At 47.1% G+C, this 21,142-nt stretch overlaps 1 long non-coding RNA gene across 1 annotated transcript; it reads right to left on the reverse strand.

The window, feature by feature from the left end:
* Positions 1–954: 954 nt before the first annotated feature.
* LOC310888950 lies at positions 955–2,944 on the reverse strand. The gene is made up of 2 exons (XR_014576277.1): positions 1,859–2,944; positions 955–1,137 (listed from the first exon to the last, which is right to left on the reverse strand). It is a non-coding gene; the product is annotated as an uncharacterized lncRNA (long non-coding RNA).
* Between the last annotated feature and the right edge of the window lie 18,198 nt (positions 2,945–21,142).

Genomic DNA, 21,142 nt, shown 5'->3' on the forward strand with positions numbered 1-21,142 from the left:
GGTAGACATACAAGTTCTTCCTTGAAGGGATACCTTTCCTGCACAGCTGACAGGAGACGCCTCCAGAGGCTGTGAGATCGTGCTCCATCTCCAATTGCTTTGTCAATGCATGCGTCCCTAGCAAGGGATCCCAGCCGCCTGGCTTCCCTGCCCTCTAATTCCACACAATTAGCTCCAGTGTCCCAGCACCGGAGCAGCCAGGTGACAAGCTGCTCACCTATGCAGCGACCAAAATCTTTTCGCACATTTCGTAGCTCACGCTGGTATAGAGTCCGGGTAGTTACTGTTGATTTTTCGACATCCCCATCCTCATCTTCAGTCTCCTGCACCTTTGATGGCCCAGCCTCGTCTTCACTATGCCCAGACTTAGCAGAAGACTGTCTGCGTTCTAAACGACCTGAGTCTCTATACCATTTTTTCACCTTGTCTACAGGGGCAACTTGCACTGCTACAGCTCGTTTCTCTGACCCAGCCACAGGGTCTGCCACAGGGGTTGGAATACCCTTCCTAGATGAGGCCACGCAGATCTGGAAAGGTGATTTTTCTCGAGTTCACACCCGCACCTTGGGGCTTGGGAGCAGGGAGGGAGGACAGCAGGGAAGACGCATTCCTCGTTGCAAGGGGAAGGGATCGGAGCATCCTGAATTCCAGAGTGAAAAGGTCAAAGAGTAAGAAATAAAAGCATTCACCACTGCAGTGGGGGAGAAAGAGAAAAAGAGAAGGACCCTGAAAGCATTACATCTTGATCAAGGAATGACTGATAATATTCCAGCGCACCATCTTTCAGGCCCCTTGTTTGATGACAAAGCACAGCCAACATCCCACATCCATTATCTGCTTCCCTCCCCGAGACGAGCACATCAATAATGCTCCCGCTGCCTTCCCGTGCCGTGTCCCCCATCTGCGCCATGGCACGGCTGCTGCCAAGGGCTGCTAGGCATTTCCATACAGTCCACGTGCATCATTACAGCCCACCAATCTTTCACTGCTCATACAGCGGATCCTGCTGCTACACAGGAGCTGTGTTTTTAACCAGTTCCTCTCGTTCAAGGATGCTCCATTCATCCCAGGAGGTTGAGAGAAGGAGAGCAGGGAATGCTCTGTCAAATCACGTAAGGTCCACCTTTTCCTTTACACCTAAAGATTGGAAAACCAGCCTTTAATTACTGGTGGGGAAAAGCCTCCCAGCATTTTGGCACCACCACCTTTTTATTTGTTTTCCTTCTCCCCAGCTTTTATTTAACATCCTCCTCCTGCCTGGTTCATCCAAGAGGGCAAACAGTTTAAATCTGAACATGAACATCTTCAAAAAATCTGTTGCCATAATTTGGCTGGAATAACAGTTTGTTCGACCATCTGCCGCTCGCCAAGAGCGGAGTTGGTTCCTGGCATGTGTGGTCCTGTCAACCCGCTGGCCCCAGCTGACATGGGGACGGCCTCATCCATGTTTTGATTTTCCCCTCAAAACAGCAATGGTTCCCAAGACCTGCAGAAGTCAGGGGCAGGTCTGAACTCCTCACCTACAAGCTCCAGGTGAAGACACAATGCTTTGGCTTGCAAAGAAAGTGAGCCAAACACACCACCAGGACCTTGGTGTGGTTCTCCCTGAAAGTGTTATGGAGCACTGCTCAAGTCTTCAAGCACCAATTATGGGAATTATTTGAAATAATTCACCATGGGGCTTCCCCAAAGCTGCAGGATGGGAGAGCTGCAGCTGGGATAATATCTTGTGCCCAGGAGGAACATCAGTGTGGCAAAGATGAGGAAGATGCCAAGCGAGAACAGATTTAGAAGATGTGTTAGTCAAAGCTTTGACTAGCACTAGGTTAAAAAAAAGGTTTAAAACAGAGTCCGTTACCCTCTTGGCTTCTCAGCAGTCTTGAGTGACTCCTGGCAACTGCTCCTGCATCCATAGTTTGCATTTATTTGAGCCAAAAAGGTGCAGCTTCAGGTGTGGAGAAACTAGACATCAACGCAGACAGATGGAGCCGTAGCAGAGGCAGCTCTTCCACCACTGCTGTGCCCAGTCCAAAACCAATTTGCCACTTCATGCTGGAGCCAGCAGCAGATCCTCTTCTCCCTCTGCCCTGCCTCTCCAAAGTCAGCCCATTGCCTCATCACTCCTCTTCACCACAAGTGACCCAGCAGGACAGCTGGTGGTGGAAAGCAGGGCACACCCAAGAAAAGCAGCTGAGAGCTTCTCTTCCAATTACTGGTTCAAATCCCAGTGGGATCAGTGGTGGGTTTGAAACTGGATCAGCTGAGTTTCAGGCAGCTTCAGGAGCTGCAGGAAAAGACCACTTAGTTCAAGCCCTTTGAAAATGAAATCTCAGCAAATCAGGAAAACTTCTGTCTCTTAGCAGAGTCCCCCATCCAGTTCCAGGATAAATAGGAGCAATTCCAGGGAAATCAACCCATTGGTGCTGGAAATATCTGTAACATACCTTTGAGAATGTTACAGAATAAATAGGGGATTTTAAGGATGAGATATCCACTGTAATGAGAGAAAGAAAAAAAAAAAGTGTTCTTGCAAACACTCCAGACCCACTGAGAAATTTTTGTTCTTGATGGAGCAAAGGGGAGCCCAGCCCATTCCTCCTGCCTTCCCCATTGTAGTTTGCACTGCCAGGACTCCGCCACCACCCCACCAGCTCTGCAGACACCAAATCACTCCCCTCTGACAGGAAAAGGTAAAATATGCGGGACCAAAACCTGTGCTTAATGCGGAGGGGTGAGGGCCAGGCAGTCTCCAACCTGTCACCTGTTCCAGGATGGGCTAGCAGGGAAAGGTCAGCTCCGTCAAAGCAGCCAGCAAAGTAAGCCAGCTAATAGAAAACCTGTTTCTAATTGCTTGCTGTATTATAGCTACACCTTCAGCCACCTGAGACCATCAGGAACCTATTCAAAGCCTGGCTTCCTAGCTTACACATAAGGCTTTCATGTTTTATTATAACCCTTCCGATTTTTGCTTTTATTTATGTGCAGGAAAAAGTGTCTGCTTTGCTATCCTCAGCACACATGGGGACTTTTTTAGCCTTGTTTCCGCATATATTGCCTACAGAAACCCTCAGCATTTCCCCTCTGGATTCCTGCAGTCTGATGCTCAGTGCAGTTGTGTGCAACACACCACCCGTGCCCTGGGAGAGGCTTTTCATCCGTGTTTGCATGGACAGCAAAACCACGTTTAGTGCTCTCCATGTCTTGATGGTGCTATTTTGAGGTGCAAACTTTTAAGTCCCCTGTCTTAGTGACTGCAGCTGCTACCAAGACATGGAGGAGATCCTCCAAGGAGCCCCTTGAGACTCCTTGCACCAGCAGCTTTTACCATGGCCTCTCACTCATGCCACATCCACCTACCCCTGTATGACGCCACGTGCATCAACCCATCTAACCCATTCCAGGCTCAGCTAGGTCCCCTGTGACCTCAGTCAAGCCACGGATCAGTGAAGAGTTGGGATGCAAAGCACAGGGAGGAAGCAGAGCCAGCCCCATCGCTCCTCTCCCCAGGACACCCCAGCTCCTGCCCACCACAGTATGACCGTGGGGCTTTTACTGCTGCAGGAAGCCCCACGAGCTGGCAGTGCTCTTCTCCACCACCCCAGCATCCCAACAGCGGGGCTAACAAATTCCCCGTATTCCATCGGTGGGATGGCAAATCCTGCCTTGATGCTAAACACCTCTCCCTGCGTGATTTGCGTTCCCCTTGACAGCCCACACCTTGGGCAGTTCATTCCTCATCACCAACTATTAATATTTCATAGCAGCAGCCAGAACCAGGATGCCACTGCAACAGTTGCTTCACAAACATGGGTAGACCATCCAGATACCCTGCTCGCTAAATCACTTGGGGTCTCTCCAGCATCGGAGGACTTTTTCTGGCATGGCACAAGCTACAGCAAGGGGTTCCCACCAGCACCAGCAAGGGCCCTGAGTGTTTGGTGGATGCAAGGGGAAGGCTGCAGCCAAACCCAGCCACCCTCCGTGCTCAGTCCTAGGTTGCTGAGCTCTTCTCTCTGCTCCTTTTCCTTTTTTTTCTCCCTTCTCCCTGTTATTTAAATGATTTTGAGCAAGAAAGTAGGCCGTGAAAAAGGGGGTAGCATTGTTTTAATAATTAGCAATTATGATCACTGCAATATTAATTGCATATTTCCATAGCAAACACCCCCCTCGAGGGGAAAAGTGAGTGGTGGTTAGAGACCGCTGAAGCCTAAAACTGGAATTGCTGAAAACAGGGAGGGGAAAAAAAGGGAGAGAGAGAATGAACTTCTTACATTCAAGTAAATTACTACAGAGATTCCTTAGAAACCTTTAATTAACCCTGCTCTGCTGTCTCATTGATTGGTCTGAAACTCATCAATTATTCAATGGCAGCAGCTCTTCCTCTGTTTTTTTGTTGTTTTCCCTTCTTTTCATCCTTTAGGTGGAAGAGCCTGCTCTGAACCTGCTGGGACATTTCGGTTTCCATGCCACTGAGCCATGGGCAGTGAAACTTGGCTGGATTTCTGACCTCCAGCCCAAACCCATCCAGGACCCAGGATGATTTTCACACCCGAGGATGGGGCCCTATGCCCTCGCCTTGCTGGCTTGGTGAGGATGGGTGGTTAAGGGGTGCTCTGTGCTGCTTTTTAGGGATACTGCACCAGCCCTGGCTGCTTTCCAGCTTCTGAAAGTAGGTTTTTCTGAAAGACATGGTGCTCCTCACGCCCCGTATCCCTGGGGGAAGGTGTCATGGCTCATTCCCAGCAATAATTTTCATGTGGGAAAGTCGTTTTGGGGGAAAAGCAAGAGAAGGCGATGCAGCAGACAGCCCTCATCAGTGCCGGCACAACAATAGGGTGACCTGGATTTGTAATTAATTGCTCCCAAGCCCAGTTGAGCCCAGGAAGTTTGGACTCCTGAATGCAGTGCGCTATTTGTGAGTTATTATTTCACCACCACGAGTTGGCTCACGGCTGAGAAATCAGCGTTCTCCATCTCAACTTGGCCAAAAAGTCATTTTCCCCATGTTCATTTCCCCAATGCGGCACAGCCTTGGTTAGCCAGCACTGCCATTTCCCACGCCATGGGTACCCCCTGCTCAGGAGCCAAAACGGCCCTGGAGCCATGTTTTTCAGGCTTCGGTGTAAACCCCTACCCCTACACCCCTTACCCCTAGTGGTGTAAGCCACTTGTCCCCATGCAACCACCTTTTGACTAGCAGTAAGAGAAGACTTAAAGGACTTGAGGGGTTTGAAAGGCAATGGGGAAGCCGCATGACTCAGCGCCTGCACTCTGCTGGGAGAAGCAGAGTGAGGTTCCCCCTTTTGCAACAGTGGTGGGAAGCTGAAACCATTGGCATGGTGAAGTGCCCAGAACTGCTTTTCAAATTGCTACTCATCTGAATGCAAACCTTTAAAAAATGAAGTGATGACCAGCTTTTCACAGAGAACTCATCCATGTGTGATTTTTTGCATTTTCCAACCAAGTTTTCCCCTCTCCAAAACAAAACTCCAAAAGAGACCTAAATAGTATTCAGATGAAGCAGAAAACGGGCATCTAACTTCTCCGCACTCAAAAATAAAAAAAGAAAACATTTTTCAATGAGAAAGTATTTGTTTCAAGAAATCCCAGGCAGCTCCCATGCCTGTCCCTTCTGCTAGTGTTCCTGTTTGTCTCATCATCCCAAGGCAAACCCAACACATGAATTGCCCTGGAGAGCAGTGCATCCAGAAAAGCCTTCTCTTTTAATGAAAATGGCCTTGGGAAGATTAGGATTGCTTTAGGATAATTTATCAAGAATTAAGCTAAAATTGGATGCATGCTATATAAAGGAAAAGTAAAAATGCCATACCTGGACAAAACCTCCAAACGCAGTGTATCTGTGCTCATACCCCAGAGAAAGATATATTTAAAGCAACAAGCAGAGAAAACTGGGACAGCCAAACACCTTTTGCAGGGTTGCTGATGCAGAGGCTCCATCAGTCACTGTCCCATAGCACAATTTCAACCCTTCTCCCTTATTTGCCTGCGAAATTTTGGAGAAAAACAGTTTGTCCAACCCACAGGTGAAGTTCTTCAATTTTTTCTATTAAAGGTGAAAACATTTATTTAGATTAAAATAATGTTTATTTTGACCCAAATTCTTTATGTAAATTACTTTTTTTTCCCAAGACAGAAATAGGGACAAGGGCGTCACATTTTCAACTTAATTTTGGACAGTCAAAACACTATTTTGAAATTAAAATACCCCATTTGAATTAAATAATAAGGATGCATTGCCTCAATTTTTGGTGCACTTTTTTCCCCCTAGACAAAATTTCTGCTTAATTTGATGCTATTTTGTGACCAGTTTTGTTCACCCCCAAATCTACCTTTTGACATGGGAACTCTGTTCTTCCCTCCCCTCCCACCTCCATTCACCTCTTACACACTCCACAGTTTCCTTTCAGTGACGATGGTTTTCCTATTTAAAACAGAGAGGAACAGTTCATTTACCTTAGCAACAAAAAGAAATTAAGATGTGGCACTTATGACATTATCCAAAGATGGGACTTTGGGTGCCTGGGACATGCCCACAGACCCCAGGAGGGTCAGGACAGTCCCACTGGCATTCCCCAGAGTCTCCCACTCTTGCTCCCACATCCAGGGATAGCTGCAAAGAAATCACTGATGCTTATAGACAAAACAAAAATCCAAACAAAACCTGAACCCCTTGCCCCAAGAGGGAGATAAGAAGTGATCTATTGACTACGAGAATTTCATTTATCTTCCCATCTTTCTCGGTACGAGCAGTTGCAACAGCATCGCTCATGGTGTGCATGCACATATTAGCCTGTATATTTCCCATCCTACTTATTCCTGGGAATTTATTCTAAAGCTTGCTTTTGGAAACCCATCAGTATGACATAATTTGAAGGATTTGGCGTTCTGGTCAACGTTTTGTGATGCAGTTATTGTGCAAGCCCTGCTATTGTGGAGAAAAATGTTCTAAAACCAAAACAAAACAAATCAGAGCTGTACAAATGTGAACATCCACAAGCACATGGGATGCTTGGTTTGCCTACTTGGGCCAGACAAGCACTTGGAGCCTATTTTACCCTACAATAGGCACAAAGGCATCCCCTTGCTGGAGGCAGCTCTGAGTTTCACACCAGGCAGCCAGGTGCAGCTGTGCTACCCAAAATTGGCAGAAATGCTGCCAGTTGGGAACTTTTTTTGCCATGGATAATAATTTAGGTCCTGTTATTGGGGAGCTGGAGCACAGGAATGCCTCTGCCCCTGTGGCACAACCCAAAATATGACATTAAAAAGTCCTCAAAACTATTTTTGCCACCAGCTTTTTGAAAACTGGATTGTTTTCTTTAGCTTTGAGGAGAGGAGGAGGAACAAGGTGACTGCTCTCCCCTGACTCACCCTGTCCCATCACATCTTCTTTCTAAAAGAAAGAGAAAGCCAAAAAAAATTAAAACTTCCTAATTTTTCAAATCATTTCCCTTTTTAATTACAAATACACGTGGCAAAGGTTGTTTTTTTTTCTGGGGGAAAAAGGAGAAGAGTGTTCAATTTCCTATCAAAGTCATGGTGCTACTTGAGAACTGAATAGAGAGAATCGATCAAAAAATTAACCAAAAATATACTTTGACCTTGACAAAACACCCACCACCACTAAGGTAGCTAAAGAAGTTCTACTTCCAGGGAAAATAGTTAGATTTTTATAGGACATTGTGGAACATCTTTGCTTCAAATGCAGTATTATTCTTACTGTTGGAATTTAAGTCTCCTGGCTTAGAAATTAAAAATAAAATATATTTTGATATGCATATACATATTAGAACTTCACATTTTCTCTCCTTCCCTTGTCACACTTTTTTTTTTTTAAAGAAACTTGTGCTTTCAGTACAAACTTTTTCGCTCTTACTCTATGAACCCTACTCTGGGTGAAGCTGGAGAAGAAGGGGGACTCTGCACCCCACCAGCATTGGCCACCTGCTGGGACCATGGGAGGCCCCAGGGACATGAGCGAGGGGACACCAGCACTGGTTCTGCCAGTTCTTAACCTTAACAGACATCCCAGAGCTGGGCTCTCCCTTCAGGCCAGCCAAGTCCAGGTGAAAACCCCTTGTACATGGTGATGCAGGGTAAAACTCAGCCTCCACTAAATCAAAATTTCATGCACTGTCAAAGGTATGTGCAAGCTCTTTAAATCCTTACCCTATAGCAAAAGACTTGAGACACTTACCCACCACTGCTAATGTCTTCTTTATTCAGTTCTCTGATCAGAGCTCCGCTGTCCCTGACACTTTCCATAGGTGTCAGTAAAGGTAAACCCCTTCCCAAGAAAAAAGTTTACACCCTGACTGCACCCGGGAAGGATTGCTTGCGCTTTGGCCCACAAAGCTTGCTCAAGGACACTGAGGAAGCTGGAAAAAAGGGCTGAGGGTGAAAGTTGGCCCCCTTCTTCCCCAGGGGCATCCTTGATGCCACAGCCTTGTGCTGCAGCACGGAGACGCAAGAGGGCAGGGACCAAAATGCCACCTGCCTCGCAATTGTGTTCTGGGGTGTGGGTTTAAACCTCGATCTCTACAGTCCATGGGAAAAGGCTGTGTTTTATTTTCCTCTTTTTTCATTTTTCTTTTGTCCCCTCCCTTCATGCCCGAAGGAGCCCCATCACTAACACACACACGTGCCTGTGCTTAAGGGAGTGCCAGTTACTTGGGCCCTCTCCTCCCCCCAAATTTCAAGAACACACAGCTCATGAAAATTTCATGCCATATGTAACAAAGCAAAATGAATATTAAATTGGGGCTTTTATGTGAAACCAAATAACATAAACCAGTTACAGGAAAAAAAAAAAGCTCTTTTAATATTAGATAAAAACTGGTACTGAAGCAGTTAAGCTATTGGCAACAAGCAGCTCCTAATAAACAGCTAATTCTGTAGGAAAAGCACTAATTAGAAAAGCAATAATAATCGGTGTAATTGCTCTAAATTATCCTTCTCACAGAGAAGTGTGTTTGGATGGGGAAACAGCTGCTCCTGCTGCATCCAAGCACTCACAGCCAGAACTGCTCTGCTTTTCTCTGCTGCCCTCTCCAGGTCCAGCAAGGGGGGAAGAGCTGTCACCTGTCCCGTCCCAGGGACAGGCAGGGGACAGTCCCGCACCCTGGGGTGTCCCCCGCTAGCATTGCCTGCCTGCTGGTGGCTCCAGAAATCACAGCCTGAGGCTCCAGAGCTGGATTTGGGGAGGCTGAGGAGGTGCAGGGAGGGTCAGCAAAAGAAGCAAAAGATCCAGCTGCTTATTTATCTGCCCAAATAGAAGAAGCAGAGCTTGGCAGTTGGGACATGATAGGCTGCAGTTGCTTTGGTGTCACTTATAGTGTTGTAGGGCTCCATGCTGAAACATCACCCAGGCTCAGAGCAAGAGCCAGGCAGCAAGGGGACCCACAGACACCTCCAGGCGGTGGGGGCCCTTCCTCAGCAGCACTTAGTTAGGTGCTCATGGTTAGGAAGAAGAGGACACTGAAGACACCATTTTTCATGGTTCAGAGTACAGCCAGGCTTTAATTAAGGGTCCTCAGGTGCCATCCTGCTACTTGCAGAGTACTGAAATGAGTGCAACAATGCTCTCTTGCAGAGTGTTTTGGGTTATTGGTGAATTTGTTTACACTAACTTGCATAGTAGAGAACAGAACAGCAAAACGTTCATTGGCCAGCCAGTGAGGCTGCACCAGGATGATAACCAGCACTTTCAGAGCAGTAAGTTACCTCCCCATGCAGTCAAAGGGGCTAGAAGACAAGCTCAGAGTGAGCAGAGGAGGCCAGCATACAACCAGGCTTTAACACAACCACATCAGCTTTACCCAGCTATGATGCTGAGCTCGTCCTTCTCCCCAAAAGCCAAACCAGCTGCAGACCAAGAAGCCCTGCAATTTATTATTGACCCACACACCTGCATAAGTCAGCACTGTCATCGCACAGGCAGTTTGGAGACAAATAACCCCACCAGTATCCCACCATGCCTCCGCTCAGCTCTCACCTGCTTTAATAGCACAGAATAATTTAACCCAAAAATGCTTAAGTTGTAACCAATGAGACACAGCCATTACCAGGTAAAACAGAAGCGTTCACCTCTCCAAGAGGTCTGTGACCTTCTCCTGGGGGCTGTGCCTTTCTCAGTGCTGGCTGGGTGTCGGTAAGCTCAGGGCACCTCATCCCCAGGTAGCAGCAGTGCAGCTGCCAGGCAGGGTTTGCCCAAACCAGCCCAATGCCAGCTTCTTGCTCCCTGCTCCCAGATGGCGGACACACAAGGGTAACACCGAAACACTTGGCAAACCTGGCCCCATGTACTGAGTCTGGCTGGGACGTTAACTTTCTCTGCAGCAGCCCATACAGTGCTGTGCTCTGCACTTGTAGCTAGAACAGCAGAGGTATCACACCAGTGTTGTGTCTGCTGCTGAGCAGTGCTGGCACAACATCAGGACTCTAACCCTCCTAGGGGGTGGGCAAAAATGTGAGAAAAGAAACATCACCAGGGCAGCTGACCTAAACCAACCAAAGGGATATTCCATACCATATGATGTCACACTCAGCAATAAAAGGTGGAAAAAGGAGGAAGAGGGGAGGGGTGGGCTCTCGTTGCGAAAACATCTGTCCTCCCGAACAACAGCTACGTGCGTTGAGGCCCTGCTTCAAGGACGTGGTCAAGCATCACTCATTTGCAGGAAGTAGAGAGTAATTTCTTTCCTCTGCACTTCCACACAGCCTTTACTTGTTTTGTTTTTTCCCTTTCCCTTTTCCCTTTAAATTGTTTAATTAATAATAATCTTTCCTTAATAATTTTTTCCCCTTTAATTAAATTATCCTTATCTCAACCCGTAAGTTGTTCTTTCCTTTTCTTCTTCCCCTCCTCTTCTAAGGAGGAGGAGTGAGAGGGCAGTTGTGGTGGAGTTCAGCTGCCTAGCACGGTAAAACCACTACACCCCACATGATGTGATACCTTACTTCATGTCCAGCAGCTCCCACAGCAGTAGGGGAGAGAGCTTTTTAAAATTTCATCTTGATAGAATCATTAGAGGAAATTATTTCAGGAAAAAAGTCAGACAGTCTGCCCACAATATTCCCCTTCAAACAGAAAGAAAATTCAGAAACCCAAAGGAGAGCTTTGGAGGGTCAAACCCCTTCTGAGCTTGGTCATATCCTGTTGCTCATGCTGCACCGCAGCCCCAACAAGCGGACAGTCATGCTCTGAGTTTCCCTGTGTAATTACATTTAAATCCTCATTGCTTCCATGCATGCTTCAGTGTTATTTATATTGGTTTAACGATCCGTTAAACAAATACTGTACTTTGGGAAGTGCTACTTTGCTTCGGAACAATTACAGTTTCTCCAGCTTTCAGCAGTGCTAACCACAAGCAGGAGGACCACAGCACAATGGTGCGCAGCTCGCTGGGAGCAGTCATTTGGGCTCCTGGAGGTGCAGGGATGGCTTTTAGCAGTGTTAATTTGCCCTGCAGAAATGCTTTGTGGTTTTGTGTATTTAAAAAATACATATATTTTGAGGGCATTCAGAAAGCTTTTTTTTTTTTAAATGAACTGCTTTCTGCAAGAAAGCAAATTAAATGCGACCTGACCGTGCTTGAGAAGGACTTCCTACTTGGTAGGATTTACTGAACGGAAGCCCAGTCTTGCAAATACTTTCAAAATTTTGCTGCTGTGAAGCACATCCCATGAGACAACCTCACCTTCCTCATTGCAGGCACTGTGTCCAAGCATGTGTGTTGGGACACATACCACAGTGACCATAAAATTGACCAAGAAGACGACATGGCCCTGACCCTATGGTGAACAGCCCCATTCCCAGCTGTCCCAAGAGGTCTACCCGAAGAGGTTCTTTGCAGGCAAGGACAAGGACAGAAATCCCAACACCAGGGAAGAGATGGGATTTTGGTCACTACCCCTCAAAAGAGGATTTCAGCTAAAACCACCATGCCTGTTACATCCCACTGTTGCATGCCCATCACTTCAGCCTGAATTAACTGATTTTATCTGATTTTTATTTTATTTTTAAACAGTCTTCAGTTGAGCAGCTGAATTGTTTTTTTATTTTTATCTTTCCAGTTTGCTGCACCTCTTTGGTGAGCCCCAGCACAAGGTAGGGATGTGAAAAGGGACCAGAATGCGTATAGGCAAGCAGAGGCCAGCCCGTGACAAGGAGGTAGATGGGGAGGACTCAAGGGGCCAGGGACATCAGGGGGATCACAGGGTCAGGATGGTTTTGTGTTCCACCTAATTAGCCCACCCAGATCCACCTGAACAGCATGCTGACTCTTCCATGTGCCCATTCACCCTTTACTCCTTTCCAAAGTGGCCTCTTGTGTCTTAATAACTGTCTTCTTGTGCTTGCTCTGGCAGAGTGGAAAATTTAATTTTAAACTAATTAGTTTCTAAGTTGCTGAATATACTCAAATTACTGGGCATCACCTTTCCCAAAGGGGGAGAACAACGTAACTCACCTGTATCCAACATTTGACACTGCTGGAGCCAAGAGCACAGAAACAAAGGAACCCCAATTGCTTATTGGCCCAAACATTGAGAGTTGTTTGTGACAAAGCTCTAATTAATAGTTTAGTACCTGTAACTAACCAGTCTCTTTTGTTGGCATTTAGTATTATTAGCTAAAGGTTTGCTTTGAATGCAGAATAAGATTATCTTTGAAATCAACTTGTTCAGCTTTCCTTGGTCTTCAAACAATGCCTCCCTCCAGCCTGCGGCTGCACTCCCCGAGCACAGGCCTATTTGTGGCAACTGCTTTCCGCCTGAAACCAAGTCATCTGAACGCTCTTGCTCTGATTACTTGGTCACCAGAAGGTCACATGGATATAAATACTATTTTCCATTTATTCTGATAAAGGGCTTGGTAATTATGCAAAGACCAGGCAGCTCTTTAAAGCTAAGAACAGCAGTGATGAGCATCCAAATTTCGTTTTTCAGATTCACACAACAGCTGGGTCACCCTACCTGCATGCAATCAGGTGAAGATTCAGGACCCAAAGGAGCCTCAGATCCCAGTGAAGCACAGATCCAGACTGGGCTCCAGTTTGAGCTCTCCAAGCCAAACTTTTCTGAGAAACAACTCCAGCTTTGGGAATTATCAGTTCAATTTAAGTTTGAATTCTGGAACAAGCCTGTGAATCAGGCACTGAATGCATCCTCAGCCCTGCAGCCAGCTCCTGCACACAACAAGCATCCCCCTTCCATTTAACCACAGGGAACATCTCCCAGATTGAAGAAATGAAAAGCAACATTTCAGCAGCAGACCACAATAAGGCTAAACCAAAGCAAATTTGGCCTCTCAGTTCAGCAAGCTGTGGTAGCTCTCCTACTGCTTACTTAGCTGCAACCGCTTCAAACCCTTGTGGCACAGATCAACACCTGGTGGCAAGCCAGAACCTTGCACCCTCATCCAACTGCCCTCCCAGGGGGGCCTTTTGAGCACAAGGAGATCTTGGTTCCCTTACTCACACTAATGGGCCAGTCCATGTTTCAACCAGCAAGGAGCCCATAAGCGGGCACAAGCACGCCAGCCTGCATGCAATGTCGCTTCAGTAGTCCCTGCCCCAGAGACAGTGCTCATGTTAAAAATGCTCGTGAAGCACCAGAGCACTACCAGCCTCCCCCTTGCTGCCTTTTCTGTACATGGCAAAAGGGAAGAAAAATTATTCCCAGAAAAAAAAAAGCCATTCTGTGCTCTTCTCATACGCTTTTGTCTCCTAGCTTCCCCTCCTCACTTTGCCACAATGTCTATTTGCTGAGTGCTCAATATGCCACAAGGTCCCAGTGACAGCGCTGATCACCGCTGATATATGGCAGATTTTTCCATTCATTGGAGATTAAAAAAAATGTAACTGGGGGTATAACTGCAAAAAAAAGAGTAAGTTTAAATGTTATATTGTGGGGCTGAACATTTTTCAACTGGATAATTTACAACTATATTTTTCCCAAATAAAATTGAAATCAAAATAACTCCTATTCAAAGTGTTTCTTATTTCGCTTTAAAAGTGTTCCTTTGAGATATTCCTTAAAGCTTTCTTAAAGCCCAGCTGCTTGGGCTAAGAGGCTTGGCAGAACAGATGCTAAAATTCATCAAGTGTTTCAGTGTCACAAAATCAGGTTTACTCATTGACAAGAATTTCAGTCAAAAAGTGATCCCAGGCTTTCCCTAATGCTGCGTGTGATGGACATTGTGGCAGATGGGAACCTGTCTCAGCAAGTTGTGCAGGGACAGAGGATCCCCTTGATTTACTTCAGGGAAAACCCTCACCCAATGCAAATCCATAGGCATCCCTCCCAACCTGCATCACCAACAAGGCCTCCACAGGTTTCCTACACCAACCCATGTCTGGGCTGCAAGCGCAGCCCTGTTCCACCCCTTGCACCAGTTACTGTCCCCCTTGCAGGCCCCTGTGTTGCCCCCGCTCTTCCCATGTCCTGTTCCTTTTCCCCCCAATACATGGCCCCAAAGACAACTCTGGGGCAGACCTGCAGCCAGGAGAGGACCCAGCACCTTGCAGGGGCTCCGTCCCAACCACGTCAGAGGAGCTTGTGGCTTCAACACTCCTCAGCCAGGAAGCACCAACAAGTTGATGGTGCCAGGTAAGGCCTGATCGGGCCATGCTCCCTAGTCCCAGCAAGATAAAGGATTGTGGTGGGAGAAGCCGGTCACATCCCTACGGTGCATGCCCCATGTCCTTGTCCGTTCTGGCAAGCCCTGGGAAGATGCTGGTGGCATGGTCAAGCAAATACTGTTTGTACTGCACAGAAAGGTGCTTGCTCTAAGTTGTAGTGTTGGTGGGTCTCACCCCTTTCCTCAAAATACCCTTAGGCACACCAAGACTTCAACTGTTGAGAATTTCTATCCCTTACATAACAGCTCCCCAAGTTTGCTTTGGTACTTCTCATGCTTGAACACCCCATGGTCCGGCAGCCGCTCCCAAATTCCCCCTTCGCTCCACCTGCACCTTATCCTTGCACTCCTCCCAACACCTGCAGAATTAGGGTCCACGGCCGGATCCAGCACCACTTGCATGGACAAGCACAGCCACCCACCCTGCTCCCAAGCCATGGCTGCCCACCTCGCCTGTTGCTTTCTGAGGGTGCTACAGCTTGGCAGAAGCCCCCTTCCCTCACACCCCGGGCACTTCACGCTGCTCATGGTGTAGTGGTGACTCCTAAAGCAGCATCCAAATCCTGCGTGGCCTTTCCTCTCCGGTAGTGCACCCTGGTGCTGAGCTCTCCCCAGGGAGAGGGGACAGTGGCTGTGGCCTTGGGCAGGACACATTGCCCCTTGAGTCCCCAAGGTGGCCACCGCGCACCCAGCCTGATTCCCCATTCCCCGTTCTCTGCTGCCATCAGGTGGATGCTGGGTTTTCTTCAGCTTCGAGCTGCAAAACCCCACTGCAGACTTCCTGGCTGGAACCAGCTCAGGCCTGGGAAGCAAATTCCCGGCCTTTGGTCCCGCAGGCAAAGCCACAGGAGCCCAGAGAGGCGGAAACGTCCCCGGTGTGCTCCCCTCCCAGGAAGATGCTGATTTTGGTATGCCAGAGGGCACCTGGCACTGCTGGGCCTTGCTTTGAATGAGTGGTCTGGATCCAACCTCACCTGGGAGACTGGAGTTATTCATTGCTCCCCTTCACTGTGTTGTCAGCATCTCCCTTGCAAATCCCACACCAGAAGGGGCACAATTGTAAGCAGTGGCAGGATCATCACTAGCGCCTGCCTTGGCATGACCCCAGGGCCAGCAGACTTGCTGTACATGCTCATTCAGACCTCTGCTGTCTCCAGCACAGAAGCCCAAGACAGGACAGAGCAGGTCTGTATTGAGCAGGGCACTACAGCATCTTGGAGACCTGGTTCTGAAAAGTGGAAGTGATGCTGCTGGCAGAGGAATAAAAGCATCCCCCTCCGTAACTTCCCTGCCAGCACTGTTGAGATAACTGCCAGCAGCTGCACCGGACAAGGACTGCTCCTATACAGCACCACAAATGCATCACCTTAGTGGTGCACCCTCCCAGGGCACCTGGGCATTCTGCTTCAAACTGCAGAATTCGTATTTTTTTTGGAATTGTTTTGCACTTACCAAGCAAAGCAGCAGATAATTTAAGAGGTGCGTATCACTACATTCCACAGCACAGCCATACAGGAAACTCAGAGTATTAGCTCAGTACTGAAATTCAGACAGATACCATGCTCGTACAGGAAAACTTCAGGAGTTTGATGGGAGAATCAACCAACCTGACACTGCTCAGAGCCAGGACACTGCCAAGATGTTTGATGCCAATGCAGTATGATGTGACCCATCCCCTACAGTAGTTAGAGACAACAACCCCAAGTTGTTCACTAAGTTCACTTAGGGTGAACTTAAGGGGCTTTTCCAACTTAATGATTCTATGGCAAACTGTTGCAGACAAAACACCCCAGGAAGGGAGAAAAATGCAGGTTTGGGGCATGATTTGCAACAAGAATATTCCAGCGAAGTGTCACTGTTCCACTCATAGGCATCTGCTGCTGGCCCGCTTGGAGACATGACCGTGGCAAGAAGAGAGCTTTAGCCAGGTCCCTGCAACCATTTTCACCCAGGCGTGGTGCAGTCCAAGGAATTACCAACCAGCACAACATATGGCAGGGAGACAGGAGCACCCAACAATCAGTGCTGCAAAAGGCTGGGGCTCTGGCCTGTCAAAATCAGTACTAACGAAGCAGTTTAAGAGAGCAAAAAAAGGCACAAGCAAAGCATGACAAAGAAAACCAGAGAGAAAGGGGCAGCCACAGAAGCTGTATGGCCAGAAAGCAGGAGCCCAAGTGCCCAAACGCCCTCTCTAGGCTCCTGCTTTTCCTCTGCCCCTAGAGTAAATCAGATGCTCAGGCGGTGACAAAAGACTGTCAGCAGAAAGCAAGGTTAAAAAAGCAATAATTCAGCCAGTTAACTGCCATCGTTGTTCCTTCCTATCTCTGCATTCTTGATAAACAAATTCATAACAAGATTTTACTGCTCCGTTCCCTGGAGCGGTCTATTAATCAATATGCACTACCAGTTGAAGCCAAGCTCCCACAAAATCCCTTAATACCATCTCTTTTGCATTCACTATGATGTAATTATGCTAATTAGCCAGCCTGCTTTGATATCCTCATAGTTTCCAGGAGGTTTATGATCAAATCTGTTCCTTTAATTTCCTTTCGCTATCATCAGAGTCAGCACGTTTTTGTGTGTTGTGCCACATGCACACCTCTCTGTGGGCTGTCACAGCTTGTCAAGGCCACAGGGAGCTCAGACATAACTTTGTCCTGGTTGACAAGAACTTTAAAAATCACTTCTCCTAACTAGCATTTAGCCATGCTGGATGGCTCCCCCTGCCTATAACGTTACACCAATAATGCCCGTGCATTTCAAGGTTTCATCTTTTTGCAGTGTAGTAAGTTCCCCAGGAAACCTTCACATATTTACCCTTCCACTTGCAAGGAAAGCCCTGCCTGTTAGATTAACATTTATCTGTGCAAAAAAGAGTTTTGGAGGCCAGATCCTCACAGCTCATATAAAACTAATGCAGCACCCATGAGGAAGAAGCTGGTTTTGATGTCTGGAAGGATTTTTTTGTATGTATTACTTAAAGCAATTTGTTTGACATAAAACTCTCATTACCTTCCTGACAGCCTGAAATATAGCATGGTTCAAACCATACCAGAGTGGATGACAGAAAGTCTTTCTCCTTCAATGAGTATTAGCTTACTTAGGAATATTTTCTTTTGTGTTTATAAAGTTTCAGTACAAATGGGCTGCAGAAGATAGGTTACATTAGCTTTTTCATTTCAAGTTCTGCTGTATGCTTTCTTTTGAAAAAGAAATTCTGAATTTTCATGGTTTGGGGCTACCACTAGTTTTTCTCCCCATTAAATGTGATTTAAATACCAAGAACAGTCGGTCATACAATAAAATAACCAAACATGACCCAGATCCCTATTATAGAAGGTTCTTTTTGGGGTGCATCATTTCTTGGTGTGAGGTGTCCTTCAGTATTTTGAAAGCATTTTCACAAACTATTTCCTTCCCCCCATTACCATTGGGTGGAACTGCCTCATGTTATGTGAGTAAATGCTGTGCTTTATAATGTTTTATAGATTTACACGCTAGCTGTGCACTGCTGGAGCATTTCCTGCCTTGCACAGGACTGTGTTGCAAACTGCATCTCCTTTGCAAAAGACAATGTGTAGCTCACCAGGGACATTGCAGAGCCCAGGCCAGCACCAGAGCTGCCACATGCATCCATGGGTGGATGGAGGCTGATCCCACTTCTTTCATTTTCCCCCCCGACACAGAAATACAGCTCCAGCAGGTGGGACAGGCCGCCCAGCACACACGTTCCCTGCCTACAGTTGCTTCTCACCCACACTGACTCTTACCTTCCAGCAACAATCCCCACCTATTCTAAACCATTTCCCTACCCCCATTAATTCAAAGGGCAGAGGGCCAGCCCTTCGCACCGACAGCCCCCCCAGAACTGCTGCATCAGCCCTCGGGGCTTCAGGGACGGGGCACTGCCTGGAGGTGTGGAAGATGACTCGGTGCTGCACAGTGCATGTGAGAGAAGGCAGCACCTCAGCTTCTTCGGCTCGGAGGAGATGACCTGGCAGCTGAGCATGGCAATAGGGGGCTGGCAAAATTGCTAAGTTCTTATCTTCTAGCAACAGTTCCTAACGACCTGGTAGAAAGCCCTTTAAATGGGAGAGCTTGCCTGATATGAGGGGGGGGGGAGCCTCCCAGGTATGAGGCTTGGGGACAGAAATAAGACTAATCTGGCTGAATCGGACCAGATGATAGAAACACGGGTATGCTCTGAAGGAATACTCTTCCCTCTAAATGCTGTATCAGCCATGAGGAGGCAAGCAGATGTAGGAAACAGATGCCCAACTCACCTGCAAGCATGGGGATAAACACACCTTAACAGAGCCAAGGGGATACCCAGGGAAGCCCAGGAGTCTGTGTATCCCCAAATACTCAGAATCAGTAACAGAGCGAAAGCTTCGATTAGCTACTCCAAGGAGACCTTTTTCCACTGTGTCTGACCTCTTAGTACAGTAGATGAGTTGGTGAGCAAGGAGATCTATAGGACAGCCCAGGTGTGAGGAGCAGCAGGAAGAATCGAGTGGGCAAATCTGTCTCAGGAGGTCAGGGAACAGCCCAGAGATTTTGGGGGCCTCAACAGATTTTAACCAGAGTGTTATGAAAATTGCCTCTAACCTGCTTGAGTGACCAGAACTGTCAGAGCCTCATCCTGTCTTCTTTGGGTGCTTCCCAGAGAAATAGTGAAGCCAAAGAGAGCAACTCCAAGAGAGTTCAGCCATGCAACCTGAAGCATCTGATGTGTACACACAGCTACTTAAAAGCAGAAGCTTCAGTGTTCCTTGGCCACATGGGAAATAGGCAGGCTCGGTTCGTTTACATTGGGTTAACCCCCACATCACGTCCTCAAAATAATTTCAAAATAAATCTCCTACCTGGGGGAAAAAGCAAAACTCCACTCAATTCATCTCCTAGAGCGTACAAGGACAAGCAGGAGGAGAGCTGCTGAGACAAGCAAATCCTGTTGTCTTTACCCCAAACCCACAGGGTAATTGGGACTGTCTGACAGAGGAAAAGGTAATCTTTTTGATATAGCAAACAGTGGTTGACAGACCAGAAAGCTTTGCATGAACGCCTTTTAAAAACAGCCCTGTGCTTTAGGGCATGAATGTCAAATTTCTGTGTCTACCAGGAGTATACCAAGAGTAGTGAAGTTGCCTACATGAGCTGCTCCAACCAGAAGAGATGGTGTTTGCTAACACCAACCTGGGAGGAGACAGGCTTTCCTTCCCAACCACCAAGCAAGTCTTGCCACAGCACAGATGGTGACCAGGTTGCTGTGGGAAAGTCTGGCAGGAGAGTAAAGAGAGTGCAGCTCCATCTGGGAACACCTGAAGCAGCAAAGCTTATATATGAAACCTCCTGTGAAGAACAAAGACGGTGTGCCCAAGAGGGATAGACACCACTTGACCATGGTGGTTGGCTGGGACATCAACTGCAGGATTAAGTTTAGCATAATGGAAACCTTGCCCACAGGAAGTCAGGATCATCTTGCTAGGGAATCACAAGATGCTCTAACAAACTCTACGCTCACAATAAAATCATTCAGATCAAGCTTGAAACCTACCTAAGATCACAAGGTCTTACCTGCACCCAGCATCAGATGTCTTCAAGACATGGTCTTGTGGGACTTTTCCAGATTCTAGCTATCCTAGGCTCTCAGACCTAGGGTTCTGCACAAACCGTCTTAAGAGTGCAATACAGGGGACAGTGACACCTCTCAGTGTCCCCAGTCAGAAGGCTGCTTCCCCAGATTGCAAGACGATGAGGATGGAGAGAGAAATGATGGCAGAGCACAGAATTTTCAGAAGACAAGACAGTCCTGTTGCTACAACTTCATGGTTTGTGGGAAAAGAAAATTCAAAGTGAGAAATATCCTGCAGAAGACTTGTCAGAAAAATCTAATTTTGAAATAACTGGCGATACGTGGGGTGACATAAGCTCAGGGAGACTGCCTGGCTGGAAAGATGACCAAGGGACTGACTTGTCTGCTTTACTTTTATTCAACAGTCTCATGTAATGAGCACTTTTCATGTAACATTTCAACTCTCATGTGCCTGGCTTTTTTTTTTTTTTTAAGTGCAAAGGTAACAAAATTTTGTGACGTCCTTTGTGTAGATTGGACTAAAACTATCATCTCGCACTGTTCAAAGGCTTTCTTGATATTTTGCATTAAAATATTGTCATTAACACAGGTACCTCTCCTCACCCCCCCCCCCTTTTCTTTTTTAAGGCAGTAATTTTGAAAGGAATATAACATTTATAGCTTCAATATAACATTAAAGCCAAGGTGCTGATTCAAAGTTCTTTGCTGACTCTTAGAAGCAACAGGTGAAGCAGCATGTGCCCCTGGTCATTATCACCTCACAGAGCAGGTGGGTGAAAAGTGTGCAGACTTATCAGCTTGCTCTGGAAACGTGCTGGGGTTGATGCCTGAGGTCAAATGAGCTTGTCTTACACCAGGAATCGAGGTCAGCGAGGGTCCTCTGT

This window comes from Anser anser (assembly GCF_964211835.1).
Source record: "Anser anser genome assembly, contig: SUPER_W_unloc_7, whole genome shotgun sequence".
NCBI lineage: Eukaryota > Metazoa > Chordata > Aves > Anseriformes > Anatidae > Anser > Anser anser.